This window comes from Chlorocebus sabaeus, chromosome 2 (genome assembly GCF_047675955.1).
Source record: "Chlorocebus sabaeus isolate Y175 chromosome 2, mChlSab1.0.hap1, whole genome shotgun sequence".
In the NCBI taxonomy this organism is placed as follows: Eukaryota; Metazoa; Chordata; class Mammalia; order Primates; family Cercopithecidae; genus Chlorocebus; species Chlorocebus sabaeus.
This window is the reverse complement of record NC_132905.1, coordinates 73,396,614-73,421,102: the sequence shown is the minus strand read 5'-3', so window position 1 is coordinate 73,421,102 and position 24,489 is coordinate 73,396,614. Positions and strand designations below refer to the sequence as shown.

Genomic DNA, 24,489 nt, shown 5'->3' with positions numbered 1-24,489 from the left:
CTAAGTAGGCAGTTGTATAATCCGTGACTATTGACATTTACTTTCTCCTTTGGAACATTTAAATTTTATTCTGTTAACTAGAACCTGATAGTGGGCATTCTGAGTTGTTTTTAACTAAGGTAAATGTTCTTCATTCTACTAATATTTAGAAATTCTGTTTTACTCCTAGTTTGCAAGGATTTGAAAAAAATACATAATAAATTTTACTATTTTTTTGTTAGCTGAACTTTAAGCTTTACGCTATAAAGATGAAGACTTTTCTCGTTTGATTTTTTTTACTGTACTTTATAAATTGCTTTCCTGATGAATCATGAATGCACTCTTTTTATAAACCTTAAGCGAGATGATGCGGTTTAATACACTGCTGAATTTGGGGGGCTAATAATCTGGCTCTGTTTTTTACCAAGATTACGCTACCCTCATTGTATGAGTTAGGACACTGTTTCTGGAACATTAGGTAGAAAACCTTAAAACTGGCTGGGCTTGGTGCCTTTTTGAGTAGATGGATCTTTGATGTTTTGGAACATTTATAAGTTATTAGACTGTTCAAGTACTTGCATTCTTTTTGAGTCGATTTCTGAAATTTGTTTCCCAACGAAACATTTTTACAGCTCTTTTTTTAAATTTGAAAAATAAAAATACAGAAAAGTATTTGAGTTACAAATTTTATTTTATTTCTCTTTTTTTTTTTTTTTGGAGACAGAGTCTCGCTGTATCCCCCATGCTGGAGGGCAGTGGCGCGATCTAGGCTAAGTGCAACCTCTGCCTCCCAGGTTCAAGCGATTCTCCTGCCTCAGTCTCCGGAGTAGATGGGATTACAGGCACCTGCCGCCGCAGCCGCCTAATCTGTATTTTTAGTAGAGACGGATTTCCCCCATGTTGACCAGGCTGGTCTCAAACTGCTGACCTCAGGTGATCCACCCGCTTCAGGCTCCCAAAGTGCTGGGATTACAGGTGTGAGCCCGTAACACACGTGGCTGGGTTACAAATTTAAAAACTCCAAGTTTTAAACCCAGAAATGACAGTATTTTCTCACGTTTCCTTAAAATATTTTTTAAATACAAGAACTAAAATATTACAAATGAGATGGATGTTCTTTCTCTACTTACCTTTAGTTTAATTGTGTAACCTTCTCTCCAAGGCTCTTATGGATTTAGTGTATGTCCATCTAACCCATGTAAAAACACGGATCTTGCATTTATACGTTTATAAACAGTCATATCTTTATAAGCAACATGTGGTGTGTTTTAAAATTTACGTAACTGGTACTAGGTTGGACATGTTTTTCAAATTTCTTTTTCAGTCAGCATACGAGATTTATGTTTTGATATATAAAGTTAGGTTACTCCTCTTAACTACCATATAGAATTTTATTATATAAAAATATGAAATATATATATATATAGAAAACAGAGCGAGAAAGAGAGAGAGATAGAGTTGTACTTGATCTCCTGGGTTCAAACGATCCTCCTGCCTCAGCCTCCTGAGTAGCTGGAACCATAGGCGCATGCCACCACTCCCAGCTTATTTTATTTTATTTATTTTTTGAGATGGAATCTCGCTCTGTCACCGAGGCTGGAGTGCATTGGTGTGATCTTGGCTCACTGCAACTTCTGCCTCCGGATTCAAGCTAATCTCGTATCTCAGCCTCCCTAGTAACTCCCAGCTAATATTTAATTTTTCTTTTTAGAGATGGGGGTCTCACCACGTTTCCTAAGCTGTTCTCAAACTCCTGAGCTCAAGCAGTCCTCCAGCCTAAGCCTCCCAAAATGCTAGGATTACAGACATGAGCCACTGTGCCTAAAGTATCTTTTATCTGGGTTGGATAAATGTCTACTGGTAAAGATTTTCTTCTTTTCAGGTTTTCACTATTATGAACAACGTGGTGATTAACTTTCTTTCTTTCTTTTTTTTTTTTTTGAGATGGAGTCTCGCTCTGTTGCCCAGGCTGGAATGCAGTGGCATGATCTCAACTCATTGCAACCTCCACCTTCCAGATTCAAGCGATTCTCCTACCTTAGCCTCCCGAGTAACTGGAATTACAGGCACGCACTACCATGCCCTGCTAATTTTTGTATTTTTAGTAGAAATGGGGTTTCACCATGTTGGTGAGGCTGGTCTCGAACTCCTGACCTCAGGTGATCTGACAGCCTCGTCCTCCCAAAGTGCTGGGATTACAGGCATGAGCCACTGCGCTGGGCCATGATTAACTTTCTTATATATAGTTTCTCCTGATGTTGTACAAGTTTCCTAAGTGTCAACCTAGAAGTGGATGAGCTGGGTTTTAGTGTATGCAGATTTTCGGTATTTCTACAAACTCATTTTACTTATTTATACTCCTACCTCTTGATTGCAGATTTGATATTTAATATTATAAAACTTATTTTTGTTTATTTTAAATTGATCTCATAGCTAACTGATGTTGGGCATGTGTTCCTTTGTTTCTTCCTTTGTAAATTATTCATTTTTGCTTATTTTACCTTAAGTTTTGCCTTTATTTTTTGTCAAAGTTGATACATACATAGTTTAATAGGGCAAACAGTTCTACAAAATTTATTATGAAAAAGCAGTATTTTCTAGCACTCAACATCCAATTTCTCATGTCTCATTCTTCAGAGGGGACCACCTTCAACTTTTAGCTGTGTCTTTTGCCATTCATTTCCATATCTCTGTATACTAAGCTTGTAATAATACTTCGTTTTCAAACATTAAGCATTATCTATAGAATTTCTATGACTGGAAGTAAGAATAATTCTCTTGAATCCAGCAGACCAATATGTTGCCAGTCTCCTCTCCCTTTCTTCACAATGTGATACCATGGTTTTCTAAAAAATTTCTCAGCTGGGTGCGGTGGCTCACACCTGTAATCCCAGCACTTTGGGAGGCAAAGGCAGGTGGATCACAAGGTCGGGAGATCGAGACCATCCTGGCTAACACGGTAAAACCGCGTCTTTACTAAAAATACAAAAAAAAATAGCCTGGCCTGGTGGTCGGCGCCTGTAGTCCCAGCTACTCAGGAGGCTGAGGCAGGAGAATGGCGGGAACCCGGGAGGCGGAGCTTGCAGTGAGTTGAGATCGCGCCACTGCACTCCAGCCTGGGCTGCAGAGTGAGACTCTGTCTCAAAAAAAAAAGAAAAAAAGAAAAAAAAAATTTCTCAGCCGGGCATGGTGGCTCACACCTGTAATCCCAGCACATTTGGAGTCCAAGGAGGGTGGATCACTTAAGGTCAGAAATTCAAGACCTGTCTAGCCAACATGGTGAAACCCCGTCTCACTAAAAATACAAAAATTAGTCTGGTGTGGTGGTGGGTACCTGTAATCCCAGCTACTCAGGAGGCTGAGGCATGATAATTGCTTGAACCCAGGAGGTGGAGTTTGCAGTGAGCCAAGTTCACACCACTGCACTCCAGCCTGGATGACAGAGTGAGAAAAAAAAAATTGTATTATTTTTAAAACATTATTTTGCCTATATAAATGCTACTGAAATCTGACCCCCATGTGTTACACCAGTTACGTTTGCTTTCTTGCACAACTTTTTGCTTTTCCTTGAAGTTAATAATTATTAGTTTCTTGGGATGCCATAACAACTTATCACAAACTGGGTAAACAAATAAAGACATTTATTCCTGGTCCTGTAGATTAGAAATCTGAAATCAAGGTGTTGGCCTGACCGTGCCCCTTGATGAAGAGAAGAATCCTTCCTTTCGTCTTCCAGCTTCTGTTGGTTGCCAGCAATCCTGGCCGCCTTTGGCTTGTGGCAGCGGAGCTCCCATCTCTGCCTTTATCTTTCTTTGGCCTTACCCCCTGTGTCTTTGTGTCTCCAAGACTCTCTCTCCTTGTAAGGATCTCTCTCTCCTTGGTATCCTTACAAGCATTAGGGTGCAGTTAGGAGGCACCCTAATCCAGTAGCATCTCAGCTTGATTACATCTGCAAAGACCCTACTATATTTAAGATCACATTCACAGTTTTGAGGGTGGTGGTGGTGGTGGTGGTGGTAGAGAAGGTGGTTAGGACTTCAAAATGTCTCTTCAGGAAATACAACTCAACCCACAATGATCTAGTAATAGCTACTTTTTCATTTGCTTAGTTTTCTAATATATCGCAAATCAGCCTCAAAGTCTCTTCCAATTGTTACCACCCCCTCTCCACCAATACATTTAAAGACATTGAGCGTTCTGATTATTTCTATCCAATTTACTTAGGCACTGAAACATGTCTCTGGTGTTTATTTCTTGGATTTACTTATTCTTTGCTGTTTTACCTTCAGGCTGGCTCTCCTTGTGGTAGCAAGATGGCTGCATCTTCATATCCTCACACCACCGAATTCAATGGAAGAGTCTTACCATTGCTTGCAGCAAGTCCTGCCATTTACTCTTTCTTACTGGCCCCAGATGAGTCATGTGCTCATGTGTGGATCAATCCTGTGGCTAAGGAGATGAAATGATCTGCCCCACTCAGGGCTGAGACTGAGGTCTCACTTTAGCTGCATCGCCAGCATGATGTTTCCAAGCAAAACTGTGTTGCTGGTGTGGATGCCAGGCAATAAACACACAATTTCTGCTACATGGAAATTTCTCATGTAAGTATTGGTAATTATTTTCCTCCAGTATGTTATCTTTTGGTTATATTTACAGTATTTTCCACCAGATATTAACAGTTTTTCAGATATTAACCTTTTTTGGTGGAAATATTTATTCAATCTACTTTATTGTGTTTGTTTATCATTCTTGTATTGTTCTTAGAAATATCTTTCCTACTCTCTGCCATTGAAAAAAAAGTTTATTTTCTGGTTTCTGGTTTCAAAGTATAGACTTTAGTAATTGGGTTTACCTTATTACTTAGGATTTTAGGTCTTCTAGAATTCTGTTTATTTTTGTATCTATTTGATCTTTATGGCCTGAATAAGGTGAATTAACTTTTTATAATAATTATAATAAAAGTCTTTTCATACTAGAGAGTTTGTCTACTTATATTTCTCGATAGATTTTGGGTTTTTTAATTTCAATGCTATGCCAGTTGGAGTGATTGATACATGTTGACTGAAGATTATGCCTACTATGAAGTATCTGCCTTTGTGTTTGTATTGTGTATTCAGTTTGCCTGAAATTAATTTGCTTGAAATTAAGGATACAATCTTGCCTTCTTTTTGTTTCCATTTTCCTAATCTGCCTTTGTCTTTTTTTCACTGTCAGTCACACTTAAACTTTGAAACACACACACATTTTTCTTAGTGTTGCCATTGGTCAGCATCACATCTTCTCCTAATAAAGATAAAAATTCTGGCATGTTTTTATTTCTCTTTTTTTTCCAATGTCCCCTAACCCCCCCTTCCAGGTTGAGATCATCTGAAAATTTTGGAGATGCTTATTAATTTTTAAAAACAACTAACTAATTTAATTTAACTACGTATGTTATTTTATTCTTTTATTTTTTTAGAGATGGGGTCTTGCTATGTTGCCTAGGCTGGTCTCGAAGTCTTTGCCTCAACTGATTCTCCCCTCTCAGCCTCCCAAGTCTCCTGAATTATGGGCATGAGCCAATGCACCTGGCTTTTTAAAAATATATACCTATTTTAATAGTTCTCTGATCCACAGTTTTATAGTATGCCATATTTTTTCTTATGACTTATATTGGTTTGGAATACATACTCTGCTAGTTGTTTCTGAGAGTAATATCCCAAATGTCTTTATTTAAGTCCTCAACCTAAAAAACAGTTTTTGTGTATTAAGGATTCTAGGTTGAAAATAATATTCCCTCAGAACTTTGAAGGTAATTCTCCAGTGTCTTCCTAACATTCAGTGTTGCTGTTGATGAGAAGACGAGATAGTTCCCTTGACCCCCTTTATGGGCAGGAACTGGAATGGCTTGTTTCATTCAGCATGCTGCTGGCCACTCCTTGCAAGAGGGAGCATGCAAGCAAGCGGGTGTGGGAACCGGAGGGAGTGAACACTGGAACTGGCTGGTGGCTCCTCTGTGGCAAGAGTAGGCTCTGTGCAGGCCCTGCAGCAGCATCCAAGCCCCTGCCTTTTTGGCACCCGGGTTCTTGTCTAAGAATCAGGTCACATGAACAGATTGAAGGGTAGTGTATGTGGAGGATTTTATTGGACGATGGAAATGGCTCTCGGATGGGGGGCGGGACGGGAAATTGGAAAAGGAATGACTGGGAAGAAGGTGATCTTTCCCTGAAGCTGCACTGTCTGAAGTTAGCGGCATCTACCTGTAGATCTTTCCCTGAAGCCACACTGTCTGCAGTTAGCCACATCTATCTGTAGTCTCCAACACTCCGTTGCTTCTCTGTTCGCCACTCAGCCACTTGTATCCCTGCTACTCAGCTGCCTGTGTTGCTCTGCCAACTAAAGGCTTTTATGGGCACAAGATAGGGGTGTGGCAGGCCAAAAAGGCAACACTTGGGCATTTGAAAACGAGGTCAGCTGCTTTCACTTAGGGCCACGTTCCAGGCTTAAGGGCGAGCTTTAGCCAGGAGCCCAGCCCTTCCGTATCAATGAGATATCATGCCAATTCAGTCTTATTCCTTTGTAGATAATTTATCTTTTTTTTTGTTTTTTTTCCACCCTGGAAGTGTTTATTTTTGGTCTTCTGAAAGTCTCATAGTAGATGTATATGTATATGTGTGATGCTTAATTTTATGTATCACCTTGATTGGGCCACATCACTTAGACATGTGGTCAGACACTCTGGATATTTTAGTGAGGGTGTTTTTACATGAGATTAACATTTACATTCGTGAGCTTTAAAGCAGATTGCACTCTATAATGTGAGAGGGCCTCATCCAATCACTTTGAGGCCTAGGTAGAACCAAAGAATGACCTTGATCTCCTGACCTCGGGAATTCTGCAGCAGATGGCCTTTGGGTTTGAACTGCAACATTGGCTTTTCCTGGGCCCCCATCCTGCGGGCCCACCCTGAAAATCTTGAGACCTGTCAGCCTCCGTAATCACCTTAGCCAGTTCCTTAAAATAAATCTCTTTCTGTGTATACACACATCCTGTTGGTTCTGTTTTTCTGGAGAACGCTAATATAACACGTATATGCATACATGTATTTTTTCTTTTCATCTTATCCAACAGTTGGTGGGCCTGTTTCATCTGATCAGTCTCTTTTATTGATGGAAAATCTACTTTGATAGTTTTATTTGATTTTCCCTTCCCTCCATTCTCTGTTCTTGTCTCTTAGAAATCCGATTAGACAGAAGGACAAATACCTAGATGTCTTCTGTTTTCGTTCTTTCTGTCTATCTTAGATGGATGGGCTACCCAGAAACAGACTCTCAGGTGGAGATTTGCATGCAGCCAGTGGAGAGAGAAGCGGGGCAGGGTACAGGGAGAAGTTGAGCTGAGATCTAATTGCAACAACGACCTCGCCTGACCCTGCTGGGAGCTTTGGGCTTGGGCTGACACTTCAGATTGTCCTAAATCCAAGTGAAGTGTCTTGTGTACTTTTGGGAGGGGATATTACCTGGGCAAAGAAGCTTTCTTTCCTGAGGAGAATACCTAGAGAGGGAGTTAGCTGTGACCTGTCAACAGCCAATATATGGTAGAGTGAGTGCCTTGGTCCCTACAAGGGGATCTGGGTAGCACACCACTGCACCCACTACCCTCTCTTTCATTTTGAGGGAAATTCAGGCTTCTAGCTAGCACGTCATCTCATCAACTGAGTATACTCTACTTTGTGGGTTATTTATTGGGATTTTTATTTGGTAAGTACATTTTTTTTCTAATATTTAAAAAAAAATAGGCTGGGCACGGTGGCCCACACCTGTAATCCCAGCACTTTGGGAGGCCGAGGTGGGCAGATCATGAGGTCAGGAGATTGAGACCAACCTGGCTAACACGATGAAACCCCATCTCTGCTAAAACTACAAAAAATTAGCCGGGCATGGTGGCACATGCCTGTAGTCCCAGCGACTGGGGAGGCTGAGGCAGGAGAATCACTTGAATGCAGAAGGCACAGGTTGCAGTGAGCCAAGATCGCACCACTGCACTCCAGCCTGGGTGACACAGCGAGACTCGGTCTCAAAAAATAATAATCATCATCATCATCATCTTGTTTCATGGATGCAATATCTATTCTCATATCTCTAAGTTTTTATAAATTTTCAAAGTTTTCATTTGTCTGCTGCATAAATTCTAATGTGTTAAGTGATTTCCTTTGTTCATTAAGCTGTATACCTCTCTTTCATGGTGTTTGTCCACTTCAGATGTTTAACTCCTGGCTGCATGTTCATCTTCGTCATTGAGGCTGTGTTGGCCTGAATATGAAGGTGGTTGCATACCACAGTCAGCTTCCAGTGATTTCAGACAAGGGGGCATTGTGCTGCCATGTAAGACATACCAGCAACTTCTCTTAGAGAAGGAGAGTTTCTGTTCCTCCTAAGCATGGCTCTGACCCAACACTCATAACCAATTCTTCCGTTCTGTCTTTGTTCTCCACTCAAAGAGGGGAGTTCGGGCAGCCTACCTACCGCTGTAATGTTGATGGAGACAGTCACCCTGGTGGTTACTCCAGGACTACCTCGAGACCCTGGTGTCCACAGGCCTTGACACTTGGAGTTCTCCTGGAATCACTCCTCGCTTTCCTCTGATAGTCATATCCTTTCTGCTCTTTTTTCAGGATGGGTGGGAGCCTATGTAACCTCACTCAGTATCTTTTCTACCCTCCTTCTACGTATGCCTGCCGAAATTACTGAGGCTGGAAAACTACATTTTTGACATGCCCTTGAAGCTCTGCTGTTAGATGGGATTTAGGGTCCCACCTATCCTTTGCAGCCACATGGGTTTTGGAAGGCAGAGGCGGAACACTGCGGGTAGAGGCTGACTTCTTTTGCCTCCACTATTTCTGCCGACAGAGTTGGTTTTTCTGAAAGAGCTGTGGTGTTGAGACTCCTCAGTGCTGGGTCTCTGGCTTCATGAGTGTTGAGAGGCAGGGCATACTGCTTTGAAAACTCCCAGTTAAACTGGGGTTCTGGTACCAGAGTGGCTAGCAACCCTGCCCTAACCAGAAATGGAGGGAGCCAGATGTGGTGTTTACAGTGTGTGCCTTTCTCAGGATAATTCCTTTACCCGGCAAATAGCCTAATGCCTGGCTGTCTGACCCTTGACCAGGGAATCCCTTACAGAGGATGCTTGTTTGTATTGGCACATGCCCTGGTGGCTCATGTCTGACCCATGTCCAGTTTACACCTCCCTGGCCATGGCTCTGGCACTGGGAGCCTGACCTTATGTTTTCCCCTGCATTCCAGAAATATCCCAGCCCAGGGCAGCTCCTACTTCTTCAGATGGAAGGCACAAATTCATCTTTTTTTTCTTTTTTGAGATAGAGCCTCTCTTTGTCACCCAGGCTGGAGTGCAGTGGCATGATCTCGGCTCACTGCAACCTCCACCTCCCAGGTTCAAGTAATTCTCGTGTCTCAGTCTCCCAACTAGCACCCGCCACCAGGCCGGGCTAATTTTTGCATTTTTGGTAGAGATGGGGTTTCACCATGTTGGCCAGGCTGCTTTCGAACTCTTGACCTGAAGTGATCCACTCACCTCCCAAAGTGCTGGGATTTTAGGCATGAGCCACCATGCCCAGCCCTGGAATGCACAAGTTTAATACACCACCACAATAAGAAACAAGTTCAAAGATTTTTACATAGAAAACCTGGGCAAGGAGGGTGTAGTGAGTCACGAGGGTTCTTCCATCCCTGGGTCATGCAAGGCCAGAATGAAGAGTCAGGCAAAAGAGAGAAGCATGTGGTTATCAGCCGTATACATAAGGAAATGGGGTATGGGCCACTTTAAGTTCACAAACTGATGTCTGAACGGTCCATTTAAAGGAAACAATGGGAGAACAGGGGCCCGGTCAGCTAGGTGGGAGGGATGTCTCTAAGTTGTTGTCACTGGCCACTGGCTGAGCCATTCAGGTGTGTTGTAGAACTGAAAACTGTGTCAAGGGTGACCGAGCTCTGTTTCTGGTATGAGAAATTTAAATTTGTATTCAAAAGGAAATCTGAGGCAAGATCCAATTAGGAGAATCCCCTGCACGCAGCTCCTTCATTTTGCAGCTGTGGATGGCGGGTGGTGTAAGTGGCTTTGGTCTGGAGCTTGTAGTGCAGCAGCTGATACCTGATTCCACAGTTTCCTGACTGTGGCAGGGCCAGAAGCTCAGTTCTGCAGCGTGGCTTTAGGAAATGTTCTTGAAAGTATAGCCCAAAGTAGGTCTTCTTTAGACCTCTCAGTGATTGTGAGACACTTTGGCTTTGCTGTAATATAGCGGCCCCCAACCTTTTTGGCATCAGGGACTGGTTTGTGGAAGACAGTTTTTCCACAGACCATGGGGAGGGGGGTTGATTTTGTGATGATTCAAGCCCATTTCATTTATTTAATTAATTTTACTTATTTATTTATTTATTATTTGTTTTTGAGATGGAGTCTCGCTTTGTCATCCAGGCTGGAGTGCAGTGGCATGATCTCAGCTCACTGCAACATCTGCCTCCCAGTTCAAGCGATTCTCCTGCCTCAGCCTCCCTAGTAGCTGAGACTACAGGCACGCACCACCATGCCTGGCAAATTTTTGTGTTTTTAGTAGAGGTGGGATTTCACTACGTTGGCTGGGCTGGTCTCGAACTCCTGACCTCAAGTGATCCACCTGCCTCGGCCTCCCAAAGTGCTGGGATTACAGGTGTGAGCCACCGCGCCCGGCCACATTACATTCATTGTGCACTTCATTTATTACATTATAATATATAATGAAATAATTATACCCTCACCATAATGTAGAATCAGTGGGAGCCCAGAGCTTGTTTTCCTGCAACTAGAGGATCCCATTAGGGAGTGATTTGAGTGACAGATCATCAGGCATGAGTTTCTCATAAGGAGTGCACAACCTAGATCCCTCACCTGTGCAGTTCACAATGGGGTTTGCGCTTCTATGAGAATCTAATGCCGCCGCTGATCTGACAGGAGGTACCAGTCCATGGCCTTGGAGTTGGGGAACCTCTGCTGTAATAAATTCCCTTTAGATTAAACTAACTAGCGTAGATTCTGTTGTATGCAATGGAACCCTCTCTGGTACATGTGGATTCCCTGCATTTTCTAGTATGTTACAGTCATGACTTCTTATTGAAGAGATGTTTCAAATGAATTATTTTGAGGTCATTTGGTTCCATGCTTGCTTGTGGTTTTTGGTGCTATGATGGTAGGAGCATGTGCTCAGTCAGTCATTTTACTTTCATCTTTCTAGTGAGACTTAATGTTTCTTAGAGGTAATAGAGCCTAGTAACATAATAACATAACATAATAAGGGATATTTCTGCTTTTAAGAAGGCTTTGGTCCAAGCCTCTTTCAGTGTGAGAGAGAATATGCCTCCTTTTTTGTCTAGTGAGAAACATTTAGCACCTGGTTTGCATTTTAATAGAAACTATGAGTTGCAGCTCTCTTCACGATATTCAGGGTTAGTACCGACCTTGACTAGATTCCAAGTCTTTCTTAGATATATCAGGATTCTGTAGGGAGTCCAGTTAATTTCAAGTTGGTTTGTGTTGTTAAGATAAATAACAAACAGAAAGTTTCTAGGCTCTCTAAAAGAAAACAATGCTTATTTGGGAATAGAGCATTGCTACATGAATTTGCATACCACAGTAAACTGTATGTATTCAGGGAGAGAAAGAAAGAAAAGTTTTTAAAGTAAAAATGAGGAGGATTATGTAAATGTTTTGAAATGATTATCCTTAGCTACGAAAATCAATAACAAATGTAGCACCAGTCTAAGGTTGTACAGTGAGAAGATACAGTTTATGGAAAGCTACTTCATTATAGAGTAGGGCATCCTCAGAAAGCAAGCAGAGGCATGTACTGTCTTTAAGTTTTTCTTATGTAGGGGTCTTGTCTATGTAAAGGCCAAACTAAGCTGTGCCTACATGTGGGTGAGCAGACAGCATGACAAAATTTATTATACTGTTGATTTAAGGAAAATGATTCTTGACATTTTAGTGTGTAAGTAAAGCATAACTATAATTATTTTGAAACCATACATTGTTATGAGTATTGGGACATCTAGACTCTGCTGTCGTAGGAGTGCGTCCTTGTAGGTTTTCCTCAACTGTAAACATCTTATGACCATGGGTCATGGCTGGCAAGGAAGGTGCCTGGTTAGTCTCAAAATGAAGTGGAACTTAAGATGGTGTCATCCTGGGCTCCTGCTTCCCTGACAACCTTACTGACTTACCAAACACTATGTATTGTATCTTCTATCTAACTATATTTTTGTGCCCATTAGTCAACCTCTCTTTATTCCCTCTTCCCCCATCCTTCTCAGTCTCTGGTAACCATTCTTCTCCTCTCTACCTCCATGAGATCCACTTTTTTAGCTCCCACGTATGAATGAGAACATGCAATATGTGTCTTTCTGTGCCTGGCTTATTTCACATAACATAGTGACCCCCAGTTCTGCCCATGTTGCTGCAAATGACAGGATTTCATTCTTTTTTGTGGCTGAATAATATTCTATTGTGTATACATACCACAGTTTCTTCATGCATTGATAGGTACTTAGGTTGATTCCATATTTTGGCTATCGTGACTAATGCTACAATAAACATGTGAGCACAGATATTTCTTTGATGCGTTGGTTTTTTTGGTATATACCCAGTAGTGGGATTGCTGTCTTCTATGGTAGCTCTATTTTTAGTTTTCTGAGGAACCTCTAAACTGTTCTCCATAGTGACTGTACTAATTTACATTCCCACCAACAGTGTATGAGGGTTCCCCTTTCTCCACATCCTTGCCAGCACTCATTATTCTTTGTCTTTTTTTTCTTTTCTTTTTTTTTTTTTTTTTTTTGGGATGGAGTCTCACTCAGTCACCCAGCCTGGAGTACAGTGGCACAACCTCGGCTCACTGCAACCTCCGCCTCCCAGGTTCAAGTGATTCTCCCACCTCAACCTCCAGAGTAGATGAGATTACAGGCGCCCACCACTATGCCCAACTAATTTTTGTATATTTAGTAGAGACGGGGTTTCATCATGTTAGCCATGCTGGTTTCAAACTCCTGACCTTAGATGATCCACCTACCTCAGCCTCCCAACGTGCTGGGATTACAGGCTTGAGCCACCACACCCGGCCTCTTTGTCTTTTTAATAAAAGCCATTTTAACTAGGGTGAGAGGATATCTCGTTGTGGTTTTGATTTGCATTTTTTCCATAATTAGTGATGTTGAGCATTTTATTTTATACCTGTTGGCCATTTGTCTTCTTTTGAAAAATATCTACTCAGATATTTTTCTCATTTTTAATTGGATTATTTGTTTTTCTGCTGTCGAGTTGTTTGAGCTCCTCATATATTCTGGTAATTAATTCCTTGTCAGTTGGATAATTTGCAAATAATTTCTCCCAGTAGATGGGCTGTCTCTTCTCTTTGTTGATTGTCACTGCTGTGCAAAGGCTTTTTCACTTGATGTAATCCTATTTGTCTGTTTTTGCTTTTGTAGCCTGTGCTTTTGAGATCTTACTCAAGAACCTTTGCCCAGACTGATGTCCTGAAGCATTTCCTCATTGTTTTCTTCTAGTAGTTTCATAGTTTAAGGTTTTGGATTTAAGTCGTTGATCCATTTTGATTTGCTTTTTCTATGTGCTTAGAGATAGGGGTCTAGTTTCATTCTTCTGCATGGGGTTATCTAGTTTTTCAGCACCGTTTGTTGAAGACACTGTCTTTTTCCCAGTGTTTGTTCTTGGCACCTTTGTAGAAATGAGTTGGTTGTGAATACATGGATTTATTTCTGGGTTCTCGATTCTGTTGCATTGTTCTGTGTGTCCTTCCTTCCTTCCTTCCTTCATCTCTCTCTCTCTCTCTCTCTCTGTCTTTTTTTCTTTCTGACAGGATCACACCTTGTCACCCACACTAGAGTGCAGTGGCGTGATCATAGCTCACTGCAGCCTCTAACTCCTAGGCTCAAGCAGTCCTCCAGCCTCAGCCTCCTGAGCAGCTAGGGACAACTAGTACACGCCACCATGCCCAGCTATTTTTTTTTCTTTTTTGTAGACATAGGGTCTCAGTATGTTGCTAAGGCTGGTCTCAAACTCCTGGCCTCAAGTGATCTTCCCACCTCAGCCTCCCAAAGTGCTGAGAATACAGTCGTGAGCCACTGCACCTAGCCTTATGTGTCTGTTTTTCCCCAAGTACCATGCTACTTTGGTTACCATTGGTTTATAACATGTTTTGAAGTCATGTAGTGTGATGCCTCCAGCTTTGTTCATTTTGCTCAGGATTCCTTTGGCTATTCAGAGTCTTTTGTGGTTTCATGTAAATTTGGGGACTGTTTTTTCTATTTCTGTGAAGAATGTCATTGGTATTTTGATAGGAATTTCATTAAATCTGTAGATTGCTCTGGGTAGTATTGACATTTTGACAATATTAATTCTAATCCATGAGCATACAATATCTTTCCTTTTTTTTTTTTTTTTTTATATGGAGTCTCACTCTGTCAGTCAGGCTAGAGTGCAATGGTGGAATCTCAGCTCACTGTAACCTCTGCCTCCCAGGTTCAAGCGTTTTGTCCTTTTTTTTTTAAGTGGAGACACGGTTTCACCATGTTGGCCAGTCTGGTCATGAACCCTTTCCATTTTTAAAATGTCCTCTTCAATTTCTTTCATCAGTGTGTTGTAGCTTTTCTAAGATAGATCTTTCACTTATTTGGTTAAATGTATTCTAGGTATTTTATAATTCATGTAGCTATTGTGAATGGGTTTGCCTTCTTGATTTCTTTTTCAGAGCATGTGCTGTTAGTGTATATAAATACTATTGATTTTTGTATGATTATTTTGTATCCTGCAACTCTACTTAGAATTCATTTTTCAGTTCCAACTAAATTCATTTATCAGTTCCAACATTTTTTTGTGGAGTCTTTAGGGTTTTCTAATTATACACTCGTGTTGTCTGTGAACAAGGATAATTTGACTTCTTCCTTTCTGATTTGGATGCCCTTAATTTATTTCTGTTTTCTAATTGTACTGGCTAGGAATTCCAGTACTGTGTTGAATAGGGATGGCGACTGCGGACATCTTTGTCTTGTTCCAGTTCTTTTTTTTTTTTTTTTTTTAACTTTAAACAAATTTTTATTACACTAAGGTTGTCACACAATTGGATATTTCTCTACTTTGTACACAGTTATTCTCACTCTCCACAGAAAGGCTGCTTAAATTCTCCTCTGGTGGTGGCAAGCCCTAAAATCCCGATTTTAACAGAATAGTATTAAAAATGCCTCAGTGATTTAAGTTGAAAGCAGTACATTGGTACATGGCTTTTGCACCCAGTATTAGGAATATACAAATGTCTTTTTATCCAAAAATACAAATAAATTATCTGTAGGCATAGACAATGACAGCAGTCAAACATTATATATTTGTCACTTGAAACCAGTAACTGATCATTATAGTGATTTCCTGAACATCAGCTAGCCTTTTCTTCAGTCATTTTCTCCAGCTTCTCTGAAGTTATTGGTAAGGAACACTGCCTTGGACTTCCTGCCATAGTTCATTAATTGAAGTAAAGCACTATTCTAATAATTAGAACTTGCCACCTCCCATAACATCTCCCATTCTACCCATTGTACCCATTACAGGGTCCTTCTCCTTTTTTAGGGATTTCTGTGACTACAACTTCTGCTGTAGTTAACAGAGAGGCCACCCCAGCAGCATCCAGTAAAGCACTTCTCACAACCTTTGTTGTTTCAGTAATTCCTTTTTCCACCATATTCACAAAATCTCTGACCATGGCATCATAACCAACTTCTGAGGAACTACATAATTTTCTCAACTATCAAAGATCCTTCAACACCTGCATTTTTAGCAATGGTCATTTCAGGAATTTTGAGTGTTCTCTTAATAATTTCTGTACCAATTTTTTGATCTTCATTAGCTGGAGTCAATGAGTCCAAGGCACCAATGCACCAAAGTAGGGTACAACCCCCTCCCAGAACAATGCCTTCTTCCACAACAGCTCTTGTAGCATTAAGGGCATCTGTAACTCTGTCTTTCTTTTCATTCACTTCAACATCACTTGTCCCACCAACCTTCAGCACAGCTACTCTATCTGAAAGTTTTGCCAGCCGTTCATTCAGTTTTTCCTTTTCATATTCACTAGTTGTGACATCCAACTGCTCAATGATTCCTTGAATTCGTTTTTCAATTTGAGCCTTGTCACCTTTTCCTTTTAAGAACATAAGATCATCTTTGATCACAGTGACCTCTTCAACTTCTCCTAAGACATGAGGCTGAACATCTTCGAGATTTAAAGTCAACTCCTCTTCTTCAAACAGTGCGCCACCAGCAGCAATAGTTATACTGTTAAGCTGGTTCTTTCTACTGTCACCAAACCTTGAAGCTTTGACTGCTACAACCTGAAGACCAACTTTCAGCCTATTCAAAATGAGTGTACTTAGAGTTTCTCCATCAACATTTTCAGCAATTATGACCAAAGGCTTATGGTGAGCATGGGCAATTTCAAGAGCAGGTACAATGGGCTGGACGCTAGAAATTTTCTTTTCACTCAGTAGAACATAAGCATCCTGGAATTCACATTTCTAACCTTTTGATATATTAATAAAGTATGGAGAAATACATCCTCAAACTTTCATGCCTTCAATAATTTTTTTTCTTTTTTTTTAGATGGAGTCTCGCTCTGTCACCCACGCTAGAGTGCAGTGGCACAATCTCAGCTCACTGCAACCTCTGCCTCCTGGGTTCAAGCGATTCTCCTGCCTCAGCCTCCCGAGTAGCTGGGACTACAGGCGCATGCCACCACATCCGGCTAATTTTTTGTATTTTTAGTAGAGACGGGGTTTCACCGTGTTAGCCAGGGTGGTCTCAATCTCCTGACCTCATGATCTGCCCGCCTCCGCCTCCCAAAGTGCTAGGATTACAGGCGTGAGCCACCGCACCTGGCCTCGTGCCTTCAATAATTTCTAATTCATCAGTAGTGTTTTTCCATCTTTACTGTGATGAAACCCTTTCTTTTGAGTTTTTTCATTGCATCAGAAATTAGGTTGCCAATTTCTTTGTCTCCATTTACAGACATTGTAGCAACCTGAGCAATTTCTTCAGGGGTGGTCACAGGTTTAGACTGCTTTTTAAGTTCAGCAGTTACAGCATCAACAGCTAACATCACACTTCTCTTGATTTCCACTGGATTAGCACCTTTGCTAAACTTCTTGAAGCCTTTCTTGGCAACAGTAGCAGTGGTAGTGCCATCCCCAGCCTCTTCATTTGTGTTATTGGCAACATCTTGAACAAGTTTAGCTCCGATATTCTTATATTTATCCTTTAAGTCAATGGACTTTGCAACAGTCATACCATCTTTTGTTACTTTGGGACTTCCCCAGTTCTGCTCAATAATCACTGTTTTTCCCTTTGGCCCCATTGTAATGGCTACAGCAGTGGGTAAAAGGTCTACACTTTGAAGCATTAAGACTCAGGCATCTGCACCAAGAATTTTACATCTTTGGCATAAACCCAAGTGAGATGAGGAGCCAGAACCCTCGGCACTGCTCTCATCTGACGAAAGACTGCAGGTAATTGAAGCATTTCTGCAGGGTGGTGGCAGGGCTTGCACACGCTGACACGGGCTGTCGGTGGTGAGTGAGGGAGCTTGTTCTATTTCTTAAAGGAAAGGCTTTCAGCTTTTCCTCGTTGAGTATGATGTTAGCTGTGGGTTTGTCATATATACCCAGTTTGTGTGTATTTTTACCCACAACGTGTTGAGCATTTTTTATCATAAGGGAACGTTGAATTTTATTGAATGCTTTTTCAGCATCTATTGAAATGATTACATGCCTTTTGTTCTTGATTCTGTTGACATGATGTATCACACTTGTTATTGATTTATACATGCTGAACCATCCTTGTATCCCCGGGATGAATCCCACTTGATCATGGTAAATGACCTTTGTAATGTGTTGTTGCATTCAGTTTGCTAATATTCCATTGAGGATTTTTGCATCTATGTTCATCAAGGATATTGGCCTGTAGTTTTCTTTTTTTTTTTATTGTGTTCTTGTCTGGTTTTGGTATGTCAGGTTTGTGTGTGTGTGTGTATGTTTAACATTAGTGACTCCATTTTGATTCTGACAACTTTCACAGTAGTTACTGAAATAATAATCTAAGATAGATAATTTTTTTCATTATTTCTATTTTTTTCTTCTGAGACGGGGTCTCATTCTGTCACCTAGGCTGGAGTGCAGTGATGCCATCATGGCTCACTCCAGCCTTGACCTCCTGGGCTCAAGCGATCCTCCCATCTCAGCCTCCCAAGTAGCTGGGACTACTGGCATGTGCCACTGCACCTGGTTAATTTTTTAATTTTTTTGTAGAGATTGAGTCTCCCTATGTTGCCCAGGTTGATTTCAAACTCCTGGGCTCATGCAATTCTCCCGTCTTGGCCTCCAAAACTGCTAGCATTACAGGCTTGAGCCATTGCACCCAGCCAATAGATCATTTTAAATTCATCTTCAAGAATGGTTCTAAAGCTTTACAACCATGTAATTTGTTCAAATTGTTTTTTGTTTCTATAAAGGCTCAAGGTTGACCAACACTTAAAACACTATGACATAGAGTAGGAGAAAATATTTGCAAAAGACATATCTGATAAAGGACAGCTATCCGAAATATGCAAAGTATTAGAACTCAACAATAAGAAAAGCAACAACCCCACTAAAAAACAGGCAAAGGACCAAAGGAACAACCCCACTAAAAAATAGACAAAGGACCTGGATAGACACCTCACCAAAGAAGATATGTGGATGGCAAATATGCATGTGTAAGGATCCTGAAAATGATATTGCATTAGGAAATTGCAAATTAATGCCACAATGAGATATTGTTACACACTTATTATAATGGCCAAAATCTAAAACACTGACAACAAATGTTGATGAGAATGTGCAACAATAGGAACTCTCATTCATTGCTGATGGGAATGCAAAATGGTACAGCTACTTTGGAAGACAGCTGGGCAATTTCTTACAAAAGCTAAACATACTTTTACCATACACTCCAACAATAGTGCTCTTTGGTATTTACTCAAAGGAGTTGAAAACCTGTGTCTACACAAAAACCTGCACACTGATATTTATAACAGCTTTGTTCATAATTGCCAAAATTTAGAAGCAATCAAGATGTCTTTCTCTGGGTGAATGGGTAAATAAATTGTGGTACATCCAGAAAACAGAAGATTATTCAAAACTAAAATGAAATTGGCTATCAAGCCATGAAAAGACATGGGGAAAACTTAAATGCATATTGCTAAGTGAAAGAAGCCAATCTTAAAAGGCTATGTACTGTATGATTCTAACTATATGACATTCTGGAAAATGCAAAACTATAGAGACAGTAAAAAGAACCGTACTTGCCAGGGGTTAAGGAGGAATGAGAGATAAGTAGATGGAACATGGAGGATTTTTTACAACAGTGAAACTATTGTTTATGATACTAAAATGGTGGATACATGTCCAAAGCCATAGAATATAAAACGTCAATAAGCTATGGATTTTGGATGATAAACACGTATAAATGTAGTATAAATGTAGGTTTGTTGATTGTAACAAATGTACCACTTTCTTGTAGGAGACTGATAGTTGTCTACATGTGTGTGTCAGGGGGTGCAGGGTATAGACGGGAGCTCTCCGTACTTTGTACTCAATTTTGCTGTGAACCTAAAACTTCTCTAAAAGATAAATTTTATTTTGAAAAACACCATCATACACTAAAACTTTTTTGTCCTTATTTGGTAATGCTTACAAATAGAATTTTATTAAAATTATATTTAAACGTAGAGTCAAAAGATATGCATGTTTTAGTGAAATATCTTCTATTATTATTACTATCATCATAGTTATTATTATTTGACTTAGAAATCCTCAGTAGACATTATGAATTTAGAGATCAGTAATGTTCATTTTGAAAAAGACATATAAATCGCTTTTGTGTCTTTTTCATTTTCAATTTTTCAAGGATAAAATTGCTTCTTGTTCTTTTGATGTTACTATGGTTAAGAGTCTTGTGCTGTAATGATCTCAGTTAATAGTAAAACGAATCTCTTCAGTATTGTGGTGGACTCTGCACAGTAAATGCAACAGGAGGCAGGGTCACCTGCCCATATAGCTTTGTTTGTATCAGCCAGTCAAAATGTCAAGGTGGTTCCTTATCCACTGGATAATTTCACAATCCTCCTCTTAATTTGGTTGCTTTGGACACATTCTATCCTGGAAACAAAATCTAGGTTTCATAATACATTCGGAAATAATAGATTCATGTTCTTTTTTTCCAGCTGGTACTGGTAGAGTTTACACATTTACTCCTGCACCATAGGAACAGCTGCTTAAAAAGCTGAAGTGTGTATTTGATTCCATTACATTGGCACAATAGAAAGTCACGTAAAAGACGGAGACTCTCTCAGTTTCTCCATATTTGGAAAATTAATTCCTTTAAGTGCGTTAAAAAAAACCTCTACAGGTGGTCACATTCTATGAACTTAGGACCAGAAATGACCTCATCACCTTCAGCTGGTCTAAAAGTTGTCTTTGGCTGCTGCACGCTTCACAAAATCTTGTTAATTATGATTGTTTTTCCTAGTTATAAGTCCTTCTGGATAAGTTTTTATAAAGCATTTATTTTTATCACTTACATAACTACATAAAATATTTTCATTGGTGTCAAAATGTCATGTTATTGCCAAACACATTCCATTTCAATTTCTAGAAATTATTGGAAAGTTAATACCCACACTTTAATGGCACCCTTGCTGTAGTATTAAATCATGCTTTACTGAAATTCACAAGAATCATAATTACACTGCATCTATCCAGAATAAAGCACTAGAACAGTTACTTTTTGACCATCTTGTCCGTTAATTACTATGCATGCACCTTCTCTTTAGACAAACAATAAATGAAATTTAGTGTCTTTCTAGAACTGAGTTTTCATGAAAGTGATTGTCATATATATACTCATCATCTACTTCTCTTTTCAGTACAGTAATATTTTAGTTCAAGAATCGGTAAGTGAATCTTTTCCCTGGCTTATAGAACTTCACCCTATTTATTTCTATTTCAAGAAAAGTAAAAAACATTTTAAAAAGTAAAATTAGGCAAGAAAATTGTCTTGCTAGCTAGGCATTTGGTTTCTCCTTAGATTTGTTATTTAAGAAAACTCAGTCTCCCTAGACATCATTTCAAGAATATAATTGTTTAGCTGCAAAGCTATAGTTTTGGGTAGAAAATTCCCTTTGAGGGTTGCACATTGAACCCATATTTAGAGAACCTGAGAAATGAGCTTTCAGCAGTAATCACATTTACTCTTCTCCCCACAGCCTGGGGTGTCTGGAAGAACATCCTCCACCAGGAACGCTGGAGGATGACTGAAGGGCTGAGTCTGATCCAGTTTGCCAGAATAGGTCCATCACCCTGAGGCCCTTTTTTGCCTAGGTCCTGCATATTCCATGCTATGGACTGAATTACGTCCCTGTAAAATTCGTATTTTGAAGCCTTAACCCCCAATGTCATGGTATTTGGAGATGGGGCCTTTGGGAGATAATTAAGTTTAGACAAGGTCATGAGGCCATGGCCTCACCATGGGATTAGTACTGTTAAAAGAAGTGGCACCAGAGAGCTTGCTGTGTGTCTCTTTTTCTGCCATTGTGAGGACACAGGGAGAAGGCGGCCATCTGCAAGCCAGAAAGAGGGATCTAGCTCCAACCATGCTGGTGCATGAAGACTTCTGGCCTCCATAACTGTGGAAATAAATGTCTGTTGTTGAGCCACTCAGTCTATGGTATTTTGTTACTGCAGCATGAGCTGAGGATTGGAATTGGCCCCCAACCTAACAATGGTTCCGCTTATGCTTTTTTGACTTTATGATGGTACAAAAGTGAAAAGCATTCAGTAGAAACTCTAATTGGAGTGCCCATACGGTCATCCTGGTTTTTACTTTCAGTATAGTACTGAAAAAATTACATGAGATATTCCACACCTTATAAAATAGGCTTTGTGTTAGGTGATGTTGCCCATCTGTAGGCTGATGTAAGTATTCTGAGCATGTTTCAAGAAGTTTAGGCTAAGCCACGATATTCTGTAGATTCGGTGTATTAAATGCATTTTAAACTTAAGATATTTTCAATTTATAATTAGTTTATTGTGACATAACCCCATCACAAGTCAAGGTGTATCTGTCCATCCCCCAAGGACAAGAGACTTGGAGCCTGAGCACACAGGGATGGTGCAAACTCGGATGTTGATCCAGGCAGTTCAGGAACACATGTTTTAAAATTGGAACTATTGCCTCAATTTTCTCTTTCAGTGTGTAAATAGAACCTCCAAATAAGATTAAATTGAAGAGAAAGTATTAAAGGGCAGTATTCCAGTGGAATCCATGAACAGTTTCCTTGCACTGACTTGCTAAGGAAGGAAAATTTTTAAAGTAGTCGTTATTCTTAAGAAAGTTAAATTTATAGTTTAAGTTATGGTATATTTTGTACTGGGCACTGTGCCTTCCTCATAATATTCTTATTAAATATTTGTTGATTTAAGATGTTTTTTACTTCATCACATGTATTTAGCAAAGAGTAAATTCTTATAAAAGAATTTTATCATATCCTTGTGACAAAGCATACTCCATGCTAAATGTGGTACTAATTACTTGAGTGTGAAGGTGAAGATTTTTCCTGGCAAATTTGGAACAACGGCTTAAAAAATAGGTACTACACAGCTGAAGAGTCTTTCTTTCCAGATTCAACTCATATACCTACTATCTTGCCTTTCCCTAAGCATATATATTTAAATTCTAGAAACCGCCACATTCACTTATTAAAGCCAAGCATGTGTCTAATACTTATTACACTACATTTTTAGTTGTATAAAATACTGCTTGGAACAAATAGTCACCCAGGACAGAGGTCCCGAACCCCTGGACCATGGACTGGTATTCATCTGTGGCCTGTTCGTAACTGGGCTGCACAGCAGGAAGTGAGTGGCAAGTAAATGAGCATTAGTGAGATCGGCGGCGGCGTTAGATTCTCATAAGAACCCTATGGTGAACTGCACGTGCAAGGGATCCAGGTGGTGTGCTTCTTATGAGACTCTAATTAATGCCTGATGATTTGAGGTGGAACAGTTTTATCCTGAAACTATCCCCTCTGCCTCCTGGCCATGGAAAAACTTGTCTTTCACGAAACTGGTCCTTGGTGCTAAAAAGGCTGGAGACCACTGATCTAGGGCATAGCTAGTTTTTGCCATAGCTATGTCATAACTAGATGTGTTGAGACAAAATCTCACCTGTAGATCTGAGTTGAGCATATGAGCCTATTTCACTGTGGTAGACAATTCTGTCTGCCGTGGTCCTCCAAAGATATTCACATCCTAATCCCCAGAATCTGTAAATATGATACCTTACATGGCAAAAGGGAGTTTGTACACATGATTAAGTTAAAGATCTTGATATGGAAAGATTATCCTGGATTAACCAGGTGGGTTCAACTTCCATCCTATGAGGGAGGAAGAAAGTCAGAAATAAGAGTAGGAGATATGATGTTTGAGCAGAGGAGAGAGAAATAGACAGAGAGATTTGAGGATGATATGCTGCTGGTTTTGTTTTGAAGATGAACGAAGGGGCCCTGAGCCAAGGAATGCAGGCCACCTCTAGAAGCTGGAAAAGGCAAGGAAATGGATTCCCCCAAGAGCCTCCGGAAGGAACACAACCATGCCAACCCGTTTTAGACTTCTGATCTCCTGAACTGTAAGATAATAAATATGTGTTGTTTTAAGCCAATAAATTTGTGATAATTTGTTATAGTAGCAATAGGAGAAGAATACAGCAAATCAACACTGATTTTATTTTCTTAACATGGTGCAACTAATACCAACTTAAAAGCAATTTAAACTTTACACACTAGTTGTCAAATTCTCTAAAGAGACAAATGTAAGTGGATATAAGAGACTAATCTTCTGACATCTATGGGCACATTGAAGACTGGGAGAACTGGTAGTGTTCACGCAGTGTTTGTCCAACCCTTTAATCCAGCACCCTCTAGACCCGTACCGTCCACCCCACCTGGAGCTACTGTGCCCTGGAATTGTATCTAGAATGTAATGAGATGTGCAGGAAGTCTAAGATACACTATGGATTTTGTAAAGAAGAGTACAAAAATACCTTGATGATTTTTGCTTTGTTTTGTTTTTGAGATAGTCTTGTTCTGTCATCCAGGCTAGAGTGTAGTGACACAATGGTGGCTCACTGCAACCTCCTCCTCCTGGGTTTAAGCAATTCTCCTGCCTCAGTCTCCCGAGTAGCTGGAACTACAGGCACGTGCCACCATGCCTGGCTAATTTTTATATTTTTAGTAGAGACGGGGTTTCCCTATGTTGCCCAGGCTGGTACAAACTCCTGACCTCAAGTGATCCACCTGCCTCAGCCTCCCAAAGTGCTGGAATTACAGGTGTGAGCCAC

The 24,489-nt window shown here is 40.3% G+C and overlaps 1 long non-coding RNA gene and 1 pseudogene across 6 annotated transcripts in view; one reads left to right on the top strand and one right to left on the bottom strand.

The window, feature by feature from the left end:
* Nucleotides 1-21: 21 nt before the first annotated feature.
* Nucleotides 22-24,489, top strand: part of LOC103217608 (uncharacterized) — a 92,184-nt gene continuing 67,716 nt past the window's right edge. For 4 of the 6 annotated variants that reach the window (XR_012090610.1, XR_012090611.1, XR_012090613.1 and 1 more), the window contains exons 1-4: nucleotides 22-119; nucleotides 4,269-4,580; nucleotides 16,213-16,481; nucleotides 17,428-23,778. This is a non-coding gene — a long non-coding RNA (uncharacterized lncRNA). The remainder of the gene's footprint in view (nucleotides 120-4,268; nucleotides 4,581-16,212; nucleotides 16,482-17,427; nucleotides 23,779-24,489) is intronic. The other 2 variants (XR_012090612.1, XR_491126.3) reach the window with 2 other exon arrangements.
* LOC103221019 (60 kDa heat shock protein, mitochondrial-like) lies at nucleotides 15,462-17,577 on the bottom strand (annotated as a pseudogene).